Genomic DNA, 17,980 nt, shown 5'->3' with positions numbered 1-17,980 from the left:
GTCATGTCACTTGCAATCTTAACAATGGAAAACAAGCTATATGATTTCAAAGGAAAAATAACAGGAAGCAAAAAGATATGGAAAGCACTTTACAGTTCCGAAGTCCAGTGGTCAACTTCAGATAATAATTCTGAAGGAGCAAGTATTTAAATCAGACCAGGCAGCAAAAGATGGATGACAGTATGAGACAAGGTAATGTTGCTAGAAATCCCCTTTAGCCCACATCCTTGGTTCATCAGTTCAAAACAGTTCAGCTGGAACCTAGGGGCAGGAGACATTTCCATTCAGTTTTAGCTTCTATTGTTCATTGATCATGTTTCAATGCAGATAATATAGGAGAAGCAACTGATTTTGCTCTGTTTTGTTTTAAATTAAAAAGGTTGGGGTGGAAACATCAGGTATCCTGTACACTGATTTCTTGAAGTAGTATTCTTTCAGGGTGATAATATGATAAAGGGGTTTATCTTATTGTCCCAAACCACATGAAAGGAAAGGAAAGGAAAGGAAAGGAAAGGAAAGGAAAGGAAAGGAAAGGAAAGGAAAGGAAAGGAAAGGAAAGGAAAGGAAAGGAAAGGAAAGGAAAGGAAAGGAAAGGAAAGGAAAGGAAAGGAAGGAAGGGAAGGGAAGGAAGGGAAGGGAAGGGAAGGGAAGGGAAGGGAAGGGAAGGGAAGGGAAGGGAAGGGAAGGGAAGGGAAGGGAAGGGAAGGGAAGGGAAGGGAAGGGAAGGGAAGGGAAGGGAAGGGAAGGGAAGGGAAGGGAAGGGAAGGGAAGGGAAGGGAAGGGAAGGGAAGGGAAGGGAAGGGAAGGGAAGGGAAGGGAAGGGAAGGGAAGGGAAGGGAAGGAAAAAGGAAACATCTCAAACAGAAAAGTTCACAATCAGAAATGTAAAGATACTGCTAGTTTCCAAACCAGTGAAAACCTCCAATCAAATCAATTCTCCTCACAGACTAAGTATAATAAATCAGCAGTTTTATATTAAAAAAAAAGAGGCATCAGAGAATGCTTCTTCACTAAAGAATTTGTTAGAAGCTTTTTTGATATTTTCTTCTAAGATTTCATTTTTCAGTCTCCACCCTCCTGTTTAAGGATCCGAAAACAGGCATTTTCTGCTTTACACTGAAACACAGGACTCTTAAATATCTCCTCAGCTGCTTCCTAATATTTTTTTCCACAGGAAGGGAGTTAGTTCACAGAACAGTGTGCTTTGTTATATCTGCATCAGCAAAGCAAATAAGCTTGCCTCTCTTCATCTGGAAAAGGGGCAGAGGAAGAGCACCAGGAGACAAAGCAGTAGTTAAGGATCATTGTGAAGGTTTCAGGGAACAAGACAACAGTCTGGTAAGCAGAAAAAGTCGTCTATTATTTATGTTCCTGTCGTGCTTTGTGCTTGACAAGTTGCTTGACTGTGTGTAAGCACTATCTCTCGAATAGGTTGGTTTTGGCTTCTAGCTGTGGGACAATATTTCTCATAGAGAACTGAAATTCTCTTAAATTTTATTATTATTCTTGCTTGGCACTTAGCATCTCATTTTGGCACTGAAAGGCTTTGTCTTGGGTATGTTAACATGCGCTTGAGCAGCCGACATTCCCTTCGCACAGAAGGGATGGCCCATCCCTGACACACTTGGGCTGGTGTCATATTGGAGAAGTCAGTGGGGCTTTTTGCAGAAAAACTGATGCTCTTTGAGGTTTGGCTACCCATCCACTTTGATTAAATGACAGTTTGATCAAGAGGGACCTTATTGTACAAGAAGGCATGCTCCTCATGATCGGTCTGAGTCCCCATGCATTTTTGGCTTTGTCAGCTCCCACCTCGGAGTTCAGAGACACAAAAGATACTCCCCAGGTTGAAAGATGTCATTTAGAGTTTCTTGGGGCTCTTCCTGGACTGTTCTACATTAGCAATAAATAGAATGCCTGTAGCAGTAAAACCGATGGCACCAGATCAAAGCATCTGTAAAGCTTCTTCTGTCAGCTTCCCATGAGTGCTTTCTCCTCTACACTCACACTTCTTTTAGCGGCTTTGTTCAGGGCTGAGCTTTTGGCATAGTCATTGACACACAGCTTTGTCAAGTTGCAAATTATCAACTGAAAGTGTTGCAATACAAAATTAAAAGCTTGTTTATCACAGAGCCTCTTTGCTAGCGTATGGTGTTGAAGCAAGTTGTTCTGTGACAGGAGTGCTGGTGCTTTTTCACCGTGCCAAGCAATGCCGTGCATCAAGCCCAGGAAGCTACAGGAATTTACAAGAATAACTTCTTTCATAGTTAAGATCCCAGAGACTTACAAAATCCCTGCAGCACGGTGTTTAAATGAGGTACTGCAAGAGTGCCAAATAAAAGTGGGTATACTCCACTAATGAGGGCATGTTGTGCCAGCACTTTACAAAGAATAGTGTGTTTCCACCCACATCGAACCAGCTTTACTGATAGATGTGGAAAGAGAGGGCAGAGAGGCATTGACACAGTTTATTCATCTGTACTCACCTTTGTATGGTGTCTTGTAGAGACCGGGGATCGTATTCTGCCTAATCTTGTCCTTATTGAAAAATGGAAATGTTTCATGTGAGAATTAGATTGCCCTAGGGAGAAAACATCACAGTCAAATTCTATCCACAGAACCAAATATATCAAGATCTCAGATTACATTGCTCTTCACTTTAACAGAAGTAATATTATTGACAGGAAGATTGTGACCTTCCTTGGGTTCAGGAGCTAAAAAACTGTTTGTCATGAATGATTATATTTTAGATCTACTACTTCAAGGTATTTCTATGCAGATTCAGACAGGGCTACAGTCTATGGAGACCATCCATTTTGGGGTTTCCTGCTTATGAGATAGGAAATTTTAAACCTCTAATAGTATTCTATTAATGCAGGCATTTTTTATATTATTAGTCTTAAATATATATATATATAAGTACTTTATCTGGTTATTTAATATATTATTCCATATATCTCTGTGTTTGAATTATATACCCATAGAACCAACATCCATCAGAGTTGACGAGAATGCAACAGTGCATGCTGTAACATATGAAAAACTGTCTCTCACACTCTCATTAGCAGCAATGTTCCTAGAAATAGTAAGCGCTTTTCTAAAGATACATACAACGCATCTCCATATGACTTATTCGCTTCCTGGTTTTCTTCAAAAGGAGCCTAACGAGCCACTATGTACCTGATTTTTCTTGATACTAACATCAGTTTCTACACGAGAAAGGAGGCCATAAATGTTAAGTTGAAGGGACTTATTTTATTTACAATTGTAAAGATTCTTGGCTTGAAAAATCAGTTAAGTTCCAGTGCCTTTCATCTTCCATGCTAAGTGGAGAGACAAAGAAATCATTCATAGACACAGCACATGTGACATTGGGCAGTCTAATGGCATTAGAACAGTTCAGTGAAGCATTAATGAATTTACCGTGATGACAGCACAACAGTGCTAGGGTCTAATCTGCTCTGTGCTAAGTGGTTTTCATAAGTAACCTTAAACAAAAATAACCACTCAGAACTCTAACTTAAACCTTTTTTCTTTTTAACAAAACTTAATATACATTTTTTCTTTTGAAATCAGTAGTCAACTTCTTTCTTACTGTGTCCCTGATGTTTCCTCAGCCCATGTCATATCTAAGACTGATCTCACTGAGTTCAGATGAGACTTTAGTTATTCTGACCATATATTTCAAAAACATTTTTTTTTTTTCCAGTAATCTACTGTTTATGCCATTAGCCTCAGTGGCTGCTTAGAACTAAGATCTCCCCCAAAAAGCCTTGCACAGGAAAAATATGTGGTATGATCTTGTCCATAATGCCATATTTTCATTCCAACTTTGTATTCACACGTCTTTTTCTTCACTATTATACCTCCTTGCTGTCATATATCTGTGCCTACTCACATATTTGGGTGAGGTGCGCATATAAGGTGTTAAAACAGATAGCAGCAAAGTTCATGAGACAAGGGCAAGATATGACTACTGGCTGTTTACACAAGATCTTATCCTACCTCACTGACATCTAAAAGGTTATTGCCATCGACTTACATGGGCATGGTGTCCATTTCCAGAATCCAAGAAAGGAATGTGCTGGGCTTGAGGACAGAAATATGTGTAGAAGCTTCTCTTCACATTCCACCAAAATGTTGATCATACATTAGTGTCCACAACACTATCTCCAAATTAGTAATTTCGTTGTAGATGTTCTCTCATAAGGAGAACTGTGAACTCTGTACTTGAAGCAAAGCAAAGTACTTCCAGTATTCCTTAAATGTCTCTCTTTGAGATATCCCATGACATTTCTCTGAAAAAATAGGTGTTCATCCAGATGTTATAAATATAAATACTCTAAATCACATACTCCCTTCTGAGAAAATCAAGTAATGAAACTACATTGGAAACAGGCAAGGCACATAATGGAGAGAAAAAGAGTCTGTGAGTTTTCTGAGGTCTGCCAAATTTCACTGCAGCTGGATTTCAGTTACTGAGATGAAGACATGCTGGAGTGGAAAAGATGACAGTCAGAAGTGGAGATACACTGCAGTCTGTGGTATTCTTATAGCATGGGTAGACACAATCAAGCTAGCCTTGCTTTGGTTTACTCCAGTACTAATACCAGAGAAACCAAGCACTATGGGGTGCAGTGCAGCCTAGCTAAATGTGTAAATACCCAGGGATCTGGGAAGATTGGAACAGCACAGCTTTGTAATCAGTACCCAAGTCGGCAAGATCAAAGGTAACTGTCAGAGCAACAAGAGTTTGCTGGTATATCAGTAAGATCTATAATTGCACTTCAAGTGTGCTGTAGCAGCCTTCTTACTCAAAGAAAATGTGGCTCTAAGGACATTGTCACCAGAGAGGAACCACAGAAGCAAAGCAGCAGAACAGAAGTGCATCCAGAGTTTTATGTACTCCCTGGACTGCTCATCAATTGATTTCAGTGGGACTTCTCTTGTCAGAAGAGCTTGCTGGGAGGAGAAGACAAATCTGTCGTTTTTCTATCAGAAATGCTTTGAGAATCAGATTTACAACGAAAAAAAGGTAATATAGGATTGATTGCCTTTATTAGCCTCATTTCCTCATTTCAGTAATATTATTAGCTATAAATCACAGAAGGACAGTTTCATATGGAATTACATTCTTATTAATATCACAACATCCTCATCCCCTCACCACTCATCTGATTCATTCATTGTGTGCTGGAAATCCCAATAAAATTATCCAACTGGAGACTAATAGCATGGCTGTATCTTTCACTCTTCCGTACCTTCTGTTAACTTGTTTTTATCTTACTTTTTTTTTCTGTTCTTTTGTTGTCAAAGTGTATTGCAGAGCACAGAATGTTTTTCTGCTCCTCGCCATGTCTCATACATTAAAAATGCATTAAGAAAGATATCAGCTACCTCATTTTGCTTTAAAATGTTGTCTTTCCCTCATAGCCAGTGAAAATAAGCCTCATGAATTCATTAATCCTAAAACAGAGTAGGTAGTGGTTCTTCATTTAATAAAAATAAAGACCAAAATTTACTATTAAAAGTATGATGTAAAAAATAAATAAATAAATACTTTTCTCTGTATGCTTGATGTTCAAAATAATTCATTGATGATAATCATCAACACAATAATAGAAAGCTGAAGAAAAAAATGAAATGACCTTGTTTAATTCAAACCTGGGAAGAAAATTAGTTTTCCTGAACAACCAAAAACTGCTTTCAGAAGCAGTTTTATCTCAGTGGAACTGGTGCAAATACCATGCTGTTACATATTCCTTCTGTTCAGTACCTAAAAAGGCTGGGGGAGATAATTTTTTCACACATATTCCCAGCCCTGCTCTATTCCCTTTGAGCTTTGCAGGATCAGCACAAAAGGTCTAGAAAGTAGGCTGGAGAAATCAGCTGCAGGTTCTCCTTGAAAGAAGGGCTCCTGAGCTGCCTCAGTACCAGCAGAGCCAGCTGTCCAGCACCAGCATCCTGCTCCTCCTCACCAGTGCTCTGGATGGACCAAGGTCATCATCCTCCCTGTGCTCCTTGCCTGGGTTCAGCCCAGACCCTAAGGACTGTGGCTAGTGAGGAGAGGCAAAGCACCCACCATCTGCCTCAGCATCAGGTGAGAAAAGGTCCCTGCTGTCTTTCTGTTTGGATGTCAGGATTCTGTGTGCACTTACAACCAGAAGACTTATGTGGGAATTCTTTCTAATAGAACCTATTAACAGCAAGGAAGTGTGATTATGTCTGTTCCTATTATATGGGCCTTTATTTAGACAAACATTTTAGAAATGAAATCAGCAAATATTTCACAGAATGGTTGAGACTGGAAAGGACCTCTGGAAGCCAGCTGTTCCAAACTTCTCCTCATGCAGGGTACACCCAGAGAAGGCTGGCCAGGACCATGCCCAGGTAACTTCTGAAGATCTCCACGGAGAACACTCCACAGCCTCTCTGGGCAACCTCTGCTAGTGCTCTGTCCCCCACACAGCACAGAAGTGCTGCCTGATGTTCAGAGGGAGCCTCCTGTGTGCCAGTTGTGCCCATGGCCTCTTGTCCTGGCACTGGGCACTGCTGAACAGAGCCTGGCTCCATCCTCTTTGCACCTCCCTTCAGGTGTTTATTGGGGAGTTCCCCAACGAGGCCCCTCTTCTCCAGACACAGTAGTCCCAGCTCTCTCAGCCTCTCCTCACAGGAGAGGTGCTCCAGTCCCTTCATCGACTTGGTGGCCCTTTGCTGAACTCTCTCCAGTATGTCCAGGTTTCTCTTGAACTGGGAAGCTGTGAAGTAGACACAGCACTCCAGGTACAGCCTCCTCAGCACCAAGGGGAAGAGATCACCATTCTTGCTCTGCATTCTGCTTATTGCAGCCCAGGAAGCTGATGGCCTTCTTTGCTTCATGGCTGTGTTTCTGGCTCATGTCGAGCTTGCTGGCCATTAGGACCCCCAGTTCTTTTTTGTTAAAGGTGCCTTCCAGCTGGTTGACCCCACAGCCTATAGTCATGCCTGGAGCTGTCCTTCTTCAGGGTCAGGACTTTGTACTTTCCCTCACTGAACCTCATGAGGTTCCTGTCAGCCCATTTCTCCAGCCTGTCACAGTCACTCTGGATCACAGCACGAACTTTTGGTGTAGTACTCACTTCTCCCCATTTTGTATTACCTGCAAACCTGCTGAGGGTGCACTCTGTCCCACTGTCCAGGTAACTAATGAATATTATGAATACTGTGTCATCCCCAGTACCCACCCTGGTGCACACCCACAATGAGTGGCCTCCAGCTGGACTTTGTGTTGCTGATAAGAATCCTTTGAGTCCAGCAATTCAGCTAGTTTTTGGCTCAGGTCACTGTCCTCTTACCTAGTCTGTACTTAATGAATTTGCCTGTGAGGGTGTTAAGGCAGACAATGTCAAAAACCTTGGTTAACACCAAACAACATCCACTGCTTTCTCCTCATGCACCAGGCTAGTTCTTTTGTCATAGAAGGCTACCAATTCAGTGAATGATCAGAATGAGATTGTTCTGACCAGGTCCCTGAATAGGCCAGCAGTTGCTCTCCTAGTGTCCAGGGCTGTTAATCTGCTATGCGTCTTCTCTCAGCATCCTGAGCTCCACCAGTCACAGTGACCAGGGCTGCCCCTGACATTCACATCCAGTGAATCCAGTTATTTATTTGTAGAAATATGGTCCTGCACAGTCTCCACACTTCATCTTCTCATCAATCACTCATGTCAGGAAACTGTCATCATTGCCCTGCAGAAACCAGCATTGCTTTTCCCTGCTGTGTTGCCCCCTCCAGGAGATATCAGCATTGCTAAAGGCTCCCAAGAGGACCAGGGCCAGTGAAGAAGGGATTTCTTCGGTTTGTCTGGAAAAGGCCTGACGATCTGCTGCTTCTTTCTTATCAGGAAGTCTGGAGCAGACACCCACTCAATGTTACCCATGGTCTGCCAGCCAGTCCAGTCCCACCAGCTCTCAGCTGGCTCATGGCAGAGCTCCTTGCATTCCTCCTTCTTTCTCAAATACAGGGCAACTGCCTTTCCTCATCCTCCTATCCTGTCCTCCCCAAAGAGCCTGTACCCAGCCACTGAAGCACCCCAGTCATGGGAGAGTGATTTGCCTATTACTTGGAGACTTGGAGACTACTAAAAATCCAGGCTCCATCTACTGAAGAATTCAAAGGTGAGTGTTTTCCCCTTTTTTTTTTTTTTTCCACTTCTCTTTCAAACTGAACAGGCAACAAACACAAAATCCATTTCTTACCACAGCAAAGTTCATGTGTCACGGTCAGATATGTCCTATGCTGCTGTTAGTTTTGCAACAAAGAAATGTTTCTATCAGATGGTTCTTATCAACGAAATTAAACAGAAATGATAAATGGCTTGCTAATATTTTTCTGTGAGCCAGTTTTAAAATGGGTCACATTGTTCTTCTCTTTACTAGCAACCTAGAATAGAAGTTATTATATCAACAGTGGTTTTCACATAATAGAACATTATCTGAAATTGAGTTTAGGTAATGTTTTTCCTTGAAAATTAAGGCTATCGTAGTATAGTTATTGAAAATTATCATAGTTTACTTTTTATTTTTCTATTTAAAAGCAATATTCTTGATAGTAAGAATTGCAGTTAGAGTTCTTTCTAAAGAAAATGATCCCTTGGTACAGACAATAAGGAAAATGAATGCTGATGTTGACAGCATAGCATTATAGAGGCTTCTTTTCCCTTCATGGGACAAATTGTCTGCTAGCATATTTGATGTAATTCCAGAGCCTTCAGTAGGACTGCACCAATTTACATTATAGAGAACACAGGACATATTTTTTAAATTAAAATTGGACAAAGTTGTAAAAATAATGATGGAATTTAAGTAAAGCCTGGCCAGCATTTTCTTCCACAAATCTTATATTTGTGAGTCTATTTCTGAAAATCAAACTGAGATTGATTTCTCCCTGGAGTCTCCTGCAGATGTGCAGCTGCAGCTCTTCAACAGCAAGGAAAATCTGATCTACCCATGGCCACCAGAAGAGCCAGGCAGCCCACCCAAGGCATGCGGGGCCATCCAGGAGCCACCGGTACCTCAGAGGGAACATAATGCTCAGGAAAACTGGAAATTCAGTTGTGTACAGGGTGAAAGTTGTTTGGCCCAGCTTGGATTCATGCATCATCCCGGTGCTGGTGAAGACTGTGCTCAGGCAATGCTGCAGGCAGCTGCGGAGGATTCCTCTGAGAACAGATTTCCTCAGTCTCGTGTAACCAGGCTCTGCTCCCATTCTGCTCTCTGCTCAGGATGAAAGAGCATCTCAGGGCTCCACTTCGGTGGCCTGCATTAACAGAGGGCTAGGATGGTCAAAATCATTTGCAACCCTTAAAAACACAGTAAGAGAAAATAAAGAGGTCTTCCCACCACCTGCTGAACAGAAACTAAGTGCAGGGGAGAACAGACTTGAGTGACTTGAGTACAAGGTCCAATATACGCCTTGCGCAGTGCATTGAACTCTTTGGGGATTTCTTCAGAGAGGTGAACTTGCACAGAGATCAATGAAAGCCTGCACATTCAATCTGTTTCCTATTTTATAAAAAAAAAAAAAACTGAGTCTCTCCAGTGTGCAAGTCAGAACTGTCTGAAAGTCACAGGGAGATGAAGTGCTAAAAGGCTAAGAATCTCATGCTTCTTTTTCTTTTTATATACTCTTTATTCCCACGGATCCTATGGGAAGCATAGGACTTCAGCACAGGGACAGCAGGAAAGATTCAGGGCTGTTAAATTAGTAGCTTGTTTAAATCCCAAGGTAAACTAGTTGTGCTAAATTAATCTGTGAAGCCTCACGTGAAATCTAGAGCCCCTGAGCAGTGCAGATATTTTGAGATGATCTAATTGTGGTTGGAGAAAAGGGAGAGCATGGGCACAAGAAATTCTGTGCTCTGTGCTACAGTGGGCTCAGCGCGCAGCTCAGTGCAAAAATTTTGACATGGGAAACATGACCAGAGCACCGAGGAGCAAAGATATTCAGGCATTTCTGGAAATTATTTTCTGGACTATCCATAGATTTGAAATGCTTGCTAGGAAACTGAGGAAGATGTGCACAATAAACATGGAAGCTCCTAGAAGTAGTGGAGGGATGGGAAAGAGCTGGGAAGGCTGCAATTAATAGCTCATGTCGCACAGCAGCAGTGCCTCATGGAATTTTCTTTATTTTTAAAAAGGGAATCAGAAGAACCCCAGCTATATTTTTTTAGTATTTTTTTTTAATGAAGCTCAGGCAGGGACAGTTCACCATTGTGCCTCTCACCAGAATAACACAGAGGGTGCAGGTACTGCTATTTGGCACAGCATTGGGAAGCAGGGGAGCTGCCCTTGCCAATCACAGGATAAGGTTGGGCCTCAATGAGCAGGAGCATCACTGGGGTAACTGCTTCAGACAATGCTGCCTTGTGAGTCCAAAGCCCGAGCAAGATGTGGGGTGGAAGCACTGTGTCCTTATGCCCCACCAGCCTTACGCCAGCACTATGAGTGAATATAACGTGAATTCCCATGGTGTGGTCAATTTAATGACTATAGACAAGCAAGAAAGGAATAGAGGAGACTTCTAATGTGCTGCTGGCAAATGTGGAAATTGCAGTATGTTAGTATATCCACCCTCATCGGGTGGATGGCATTGATGTACTGGGATGGACTATCTTATGCAATTTCTAAGACTACACTTCTGTTTTTGTTTCTCTGTATGAAAGAAGGAAAACATTTTTAAACACCATGCTAACGACAGCAAATAAAATGAATACTCATTTTGCAATTTGTGACTCCTTCAAGATGTAATCGATCATTGTCCCACTGCCACAGGTCAACCTCTGCCATAGAAAACTCCAGATAATCTTCAGCTGCGTTTCCTCAATAATTAACAGGATGGACAAGGATAAGATAACAATACGCAATCTATTTTCCCACAGCAGCTGACAGAAGGAAATGGATACCAAATGAATTAACTCATTAGAACAGGGCAGCACATTTGGAAATTCAAAACAGACTGCCTGGAATGATTTAAGTCTAGCACGAGGTTAATGCCCACCCCTTGCTGAGGCATGTTAGTGTTGTGATCTAGCATTTCAGAAAGGTTGGTGGGTGTATATCCTGGGGTTGTGTGTTAGGAGGAGCCTGGACTTAATTAATTACATGGCTAAAATACCACCTGTAGTGGCCACAGTTTGCATATTAATTACAAGGGCTACGTTCACACATGTGGACACACTCACAAACACCACACACTGATATACCAAACACTTCATGATACAAACAAAAGTAGCTATTACCTCCTGGTGGAGAGGAATTAGTAACAGTGGAAGGCATGTCATATGCTACAAATGCATTCTGTCTTCAAAAGGCTGCATCTGTATCCAATATAAAAACTTGGCAGTCATCTGAAGGGAGCAAGGTTTCTCTCATGCCTGACTTATAACCAACAGAGAATTTCACAGAAATTGGGTTTCACCATTTTGTCAGTCATGAGCTGTCAGCAAAGCCTATTTCCTTCTGATAAACTTCCACCTGTCTCTCCTTCAAAGTTACAGGAGTGTATTTTTTTGGAAAAATGTGGATCTTTATACAGCACACCGGATTCCATTACAGCACTGCTGAAGTAATATGGACATTTCTAGCTGTCATTAAAAGGGTATACTTAAGAGTTTTAGCTCATTTTTATCCTTCATGGGGTAATAAGCCATAATTGAGGGACTTGGGGGCTGAATTAGAGAATCACTCACCACCACCATGTGTAGCACAACACATACTATTTAAAGAGACAACTGGCAGCCAACACAGTTGGGGTATTTCGTCACATATACACAGCAAGGGCATGATAGCAATTTTCATTAAAAAATAGTAACTCAAGTCCTTCTTAAGTCACTGTATTTGTCAATGGTTCAAACTTGATTAATGTGATCAAATAATGGGGACAAGGGTCCTGCTGACTGGTACCTGAGGAACCCCCCCACATGCCTACAACCAGCAGCTCTAAAAAGCTTGTTGGCATTCCCTCTGCTGCAGGAATCACTTGGGACAGGGGTCATCCCCAGACATAAGCAATTCAAACAGCACAAGTTAACACGTGCCTGTCTGAGAAGGAACATAAGGAAGGAGGAAGGCTTAATTCATCCTCTGCACTGCCAATCATTTTTAGGGCATAGCAGGGATTGGGAAGCGTGCACACACTGAGAAAGGGCAGTCTTCATTAGCCCCACTGCTGATCACTGTGTGCTCTTAGATGTCTGAGGTGGAAAGGTTGCAGCCACAGATTTCAGAGCATCTCCACCATGAGTCAGTCTACAACCACCCTCGATTATCCAGGGTTAGGAGGAGAAGAGGTTCAATGCTTTTCTGTGAAGTCTGTGTTTTTCCTGCTAACATTACAAAAAGACTCCAGTTTAAATCAAATTGCAAAAAGTAAGAACAGAATTACTTTAATTCAAGGGATGATATCGTATGGTCACAGCCCTTCTTTTCCTTGAATATTTGGGCTTATCATGATATGCCAGTTGATCTTAAGAAGCGTTGAAAATTGCTCTTTTAAACAGTATTGGTCACTCTCCTTTAATGGGATTCCCCACATCCACACACATGCACACACACACACACACCTAACTTTTTTGTTATGCACCAAAAGGCTGTAATGGAGCCCCAAGTCACAGCATTGCTGAAATCAAATACATTGGCATTTTGTGGAAGCTATCTTGCAAATTCTGGCAGAACAGATGTGCAATCCCAATTCAAGGCAAGCTCCTTGCAACCTGCCAGCTCTGCATACAAATTGAGAGTCTGAATCATATACAGTCCTCCTCCTTTATTTTGTTCTGGCCTAAAACGGCTCTCTGAGATCAACCTCATCCATGCAAACGTCCCAAAGAGAAATGCTAGATTTAGCTGACAGATGCATAAAGTCTCCTGTTGTCACAGAATTCCCCAGTGTCTGCTCAGCACCAGATGTCAAAGAATGCAAATCTACAGCTGGCTCTGGTGTTCATTTGTACTCCAAATTCCCTCCTTCACAGCTGTTGCTTTCTACTTCCATGTACACAGAGCCAAATTTTCAGAAGTAGGAGACAGACCATGGATCTGTATATTGATGTGAATATACGTGTTTGTTTACTTGCCTGGAAAATGCCTGTTTGAGCTGAACAGTAAGTGTATTGGTGAGGGTGTATTTGAGCATGCTCAGCCACCAGTGTTGGAAGTGACCCTTGCTCATCCTTCAAACGTAATCTCTTTTCAACAGGTGCTCTGGAACCGGTGTTGTCTCTCAGACTCTCTCTTTGCAGTTAAACAACAGGATTCCCAGCTTGGCTTGGCCCTCCCAGGCACCGTGGAAATAATAATCATAACCTCAGCCAGACAAAACAAAAGACGTGTAATCGTGAGGAAGCGGAGAGCAGTGTTTCTTCACTTATCTGTGGGAGCCTTTGCTGGCCACCCTACAAGCCCCTCAGGAAATGGCTTGGCAATGTAATTATAGTTTTAAACTTTTGTTCTCCCTTGTGTAGATATTACCAGCCTGCACAGCTTTTTAAATATAGTCAGTGAGTGCCACTAAAATAATATGTCTGCAAGATATGAACTTTTTCTTATTTTGTATTTACACAGGGGAAAAAATCTGAAACAGCAGGTAAGTATGATTACAACAGGACACATTTGTTTTCCTGGGCTTCCTTTAAATGAGTGCAGGTTTGCAATGTTCACTTCTAGTGGCCTCAAGTATAGTTTAGATTTCCTTAAATGAAGATAGCATACATATGGAGACATTTCCTTCCTCTCACCTATGTAACAATCTTCAAATCACAGAGTTGTCAGTTGTATAGACAGTAATCATAATCTTACCAAATATTTGTTTAAATTAACCTCTGATTTTCAGCCAAATCACTAATTTATATTGTTAAAAGTTCATTTGACCTAATGTTGAGACACCTGACTGTGAGTTTAAAAGGGGTGAGTCCTCACAGGATGGCTGAGGCTGGAAGGGACCTCTGGAGACATCTGCTCCAACCCCCTACCCAAGCAAGGCCACCTCCAGGTGGCTTTTTGAAGATCTCCAAGGAGGAGACTCCACAACCACTCTGGGTAACCTGTGCCAGTGCTCCATCACCCACACAGCACAGAAGTGCTGCCTGATGTTCAGAGGGAGCTTCCTGTGTGCCAGTTTGTGCCCATGGCCTCTTGTCCTGGCACTGGGCACTGCTGAACAGAGCCTGGCTCCGTCCTCTTTGCACCTTCTCATCTTAAATGAGGGGAGGGGAAGTACTCAAAACACAGGTTTGAATTTGAATATAAAGTCCAGATTGGACAACCACATAAAGATACATGATTTCTAAGGATTTCTATAGCTTGCATTGTACCGATGCAGCATGACCTGTATCAGATTCAGAACGTTTATCTTTTCCCAAACTCTTTCTGTTGCCTCCAGCTAGATGGGGATATTTTTGTTTTGGCTTTATGCCCCTGAATATTTCAATGCCTGCTCCAAATGCTGCTCACCAATTCACCAATTCATCTATTCACAACAGCACTGTCTCCCCAGCTTCACTGAGTCCTCAGGTGGTAAACCCACGCTGCAAACAGCAGTATTGTACATATGTCTCATCCAGTACCTGTAACCAATACACACCAGCCTCATGAGGATTACCACACACTTTTTCAAGTCTGAGCTGGGCTTTCATGCAGCTCCCCCATCTCCATCTAAAACTGCTACCCAACACTTCCAGCGCAGGCCTTAGGGCAAGCAGAGCACAGTTGAGTATCTGCATTTGATATATGAATACATTTTTAAATCTTCCCATTGCCAATAAGATTGAATCAGATAAATTAATCTGATATAAAATACTGAAAAGATGACTCCTTGTAATGTTGGATAAGCCAATACCAGAATCCTATTTTGTCATATTTTAACATAACTTTAATGCCAGCTATCAAATACAGAAGTTAAGCAGAACAGAGATGTAATGAGAAGCCCCAGCTATTTCTGCATGTGGCCATGAGACAGAGCAATGGCTATGAAAATGTTAAGTATTAAATGCACTTTGGGTCTGTCTGGCAGTGTTTATTTACTAATGCTATTATACATATTACAGGTAGCCATTGTATCCAGTTCTCAACACAGACAATTGTATCAACTTCGGAAAGCAGTGATTTAAGATGAAAGAACAAGAGACATTTGCTGGTTTTACAATACGCAATAGCAAAGATATCCACCTATCAGATAAGAAGAAAGGAGGGAGAAGAGTTTAAAATACTTTGTTTGAAGTGATATGACCTGGAACAAATAGCCTTGGTGACATTTTAAGATCAAATAGCCCCAGCATCAAGTACCTGTATTTCATATCATCAAGGGAAGCTGTGACAAGTTCAGCCTGATCTGCCCAAGCAAATGAGCTAGTGCCTGCAATAACAAAGGCTTGCGTTTCATTCTGAGCTCCTGAAGTTAATCCTGTTTTGTTGTTGGTTTGTTGTTGTTGTTTTCTACAAGTATCACCAGATTGTGTACTTATGTATTTGAGTTCAAGTTACTTCCTTATGATAATATCCTAATGAAGTGTTTTATACAGTAATTAGAAATGCTTCTACCTCTTTACACTTTCAGGTTGGTGACTCTTTTCCTGAAAGAATGGAAGGGAATTACTACTAAGGCAAAATTAAATATTTCTGAAATTGATGATGAAATACAAGTTCAGGGGGTTAAAAAGCTCTCGAGAGATGACATTTAAAAATGAGAATTTTTTAAAGGAATATTGAAAATGTTGAACAAATATTGAAGAAAGCAAGTGTGAGAAAGGTAGGGAAGCCAGGGAGATTTTCAAATTGTTTGTGCCATCAAAATTATGTTGAATCTGAGTGCAGCATGTTGAGACACAAGGTGTGAGAAATCAGCAGGAAAACAAAGTGTTAATTTGGCCCAGAGTAAAGCACAAGAGGTGCATGAGGAGGGAATTTATAAACTCCTTGCGGTTATGTTTGGAAATTTGGGGGGAACAAGTATAGGCAGCTATTGCATCAAAACTAACTGGAGGGAAAAGCAATATAAGGATCACTGGAAAGCAGGATTAGAAGTTTCTCCCACTGCAAAGCCTTTATTGTGTAGGAAACAAATAAAGGACGTTTGTGCAGAAAGAGCAGTCTATCAACACCTGCCCCTTACCAAACTCCACTTCTGTTAAAAAGGGAAGCTATATTTTCTAACAGTGTCACTCTCAGAGAGTAAATACATAGCTGGAGATTGCTGCCTCTGCTGACCACGGAAAGCCCTGCTGCAAATGGGGGACCCAAGCCCCACGGTGATGCTTTGGAGTCAGGCCACTACTGTCACTGCTCATTCAGTACACACTGTGCACAATTGGGTTCCTTTGGGTTAATTATATTGTATGTCTGCTTTATGTTCATTATCGTAGAGATTTATCTCAGAAGCAATGCCTTCTGCTTGGAAAAATAAATGTTTCTACTTTGCTTCATTGCCTAATAGCTGGAGGAGTCCATTATCCTGGGAAAACATTTTTTCCACTTAGACCGACTCTTAAATACTTTATGAACGTTTTCCTTTCTAGCTTTCACAGTAAATAAAACAAATACATGACAGACACAAGATGTTAAATAGTCACCAATATGTATAATTTAGCATATACAATGAATTCTCACATATTTTCATTTTCATTTTCTGTATGTTGCACTGTACTATATTGTTTCCTTTGGTTATTTTCATTTACTTTACCCTGTCAGTGCTTAGTCTGACTGCCATTCACTCTGTATATTACATGGACTTCACAGTGGTCTTTGGGAGGCACAGCTTTTAAATGATGCAGCTCCTGGATTCAGATCCTAGAGTGTGAAAAAAGCATTCGGTTATTACTTCTTTTCTGTGAGGATTGCTGCTGTTGACATTTCAACTCAGTACCTCTGATGCAAATGGTAGAAGATGGTAGAAGACTTTTAATTATTAAATGTCATACATTTTATAGCTCTGCACATAGAGCCAAAACAGCTCACACAGTCCAGCTACATTGGTCGAAAGCAAAGAGAAAGGGAGGACTCAAAGCCATCTTAGCAACACGCTGATTGAACCTGTCACTGAAAACTCACTCCTAGGTTCTGTTTCATTTTGCCTCCTCTCTGTTCCAGGACCACTGATGGAGGAATGATGGCAGTAAGATCACTTGCTTTCATTTGCATGCATTGGCTGTGTAGAAACACTCAGGTGTGTACAGGGAGATTAAGCCAAGACCTTTGCATGTAAGATCTAACACAGGAACAGGTTCTGCACCCTGTCCTGAACCACTTCAAAACGCATTATTAGTAATAGGTGTACACAAAGCACAGTGTGTGTGCCTGGCACCACGCAAGTAAAGGGATGGTCATTGCAATAAGCTTAAATGCTATGTGTTCTATTAAATAATGCCAACATTTTGTAACATTGTAGGAAATATATGTCTAGGCTTATTGTGGTCTGTTAAATCTGGTTGCAAAATCTGGCTTGGTTTTATTGAGTCTCAAATTGGAGACACTTTGAAGAGACATACTTCTCACTTTCTCAAATGGAAAAAAAAAGGTAGGCCCCTTCCGTATATTATATCTTCTCTACTAGGGACATAAAAATAATTAATCTCTCTGGAAAAACTCAGCTTTATCTGTAAAATCTCTCTTTTTGTTTTACTGGTCTGAAACACATATTGATATTGAATATAATGTTTCAGGTAATCCTCCAACCTTTTTGAAACAGTTAAATCTACCATGTGCAGAATATAAATGACATCAATTTTCAGAGGTCAGGATATGAAATATTATGTTATTACAACATGCTAACTGTACTGACCATCACCATCTGTACACCACAGGCTGGGCATCACAGCATTAGCACTTCTTCTCTGGAAAAAGACAGAGAGAGAAATAGAGAGAGAAAGAGAGAGAGAGACAGTATTTCAGCAAGCTACTTTCTCTGACTCTCACAAGCTTTAGCAATTTGGTCTCTTTCCAAGGC

General features: G+C 41.3%; 2 long non-coding RNA genes across 7 annotated transcripts in view; one reads left to right on the top strand and one right to left on the bottom strand.

The window, feature by feature from the left end:
* Window positions 1-17,980, bottom strand: part of LOC140001864 (uncharacterized) — a 34,090-nt gene that overhangs the window by 5,808 nt on the left and 10,302 nt on the right. The window contains exons 1-2 of one of the 2 annotated variants that reach the window (XR_011807490.1): window positions 4,043-7,780; window positions 2,487-2,581 (exon numbers count right to left, since the gene is read on the bottom strand). This is a non-coding gene — a long non-coding RNA (uncharacterized lncRNA). Of the gene's footprint in view, window positions 1-2,486; window positions 2,582-4,042; window positions 7,781-17,980 lie in introns of those variants that run through there. The other variant, XR_011807491.1, reaches the window with a different exon arrangement.
* Window positions 986-16,468, top strand: LOC106014911 (uncharacterized). Of its 5 annotated transcripts, XR_005263300.2 has the most exons (6): window positions 986-1,338; window positions 8,004-8,157; window positions 10,816-11,029; window positions 13,045-13,145; window positions 13,241-13,467; window positions 15,087-16,468. It is a non-coding gene; the product is annotated as an uncharacterized lncRNA (long non-coding RNA). The 5 variants fall into 5 exon arrangements; XR_011807487.1 differs by lacking the exon at window positions 13,045-13,145 and having other exon boundaries at window positions 1,108-1,338; XR_011807488.1 differs by lacking the exon at window positions 10,816-11,029 and having other exon boundaries at window positions 1,114-1,338.

This window comes from Anas platyrhynchos, chromosome 2, assembly GCF_047663525.1.
Source record: "Anas platyrhynchos isolate ZD024472 breed Pekin duck chromosome 2, IASCAAS_PekinDuck_T2T, whole genome shotgun sequence".
NCBI classification, from domain to species: Eukaryota; Metazoa; Chordata; class Aves; order Anseriformes; family Anatidae; genus Anas; species Anas platyrhynchos.
Note: the sequence above shows the minus strand (reverse complement) of the source record. Positions and strands in the feature narration are given on the sequence as shown.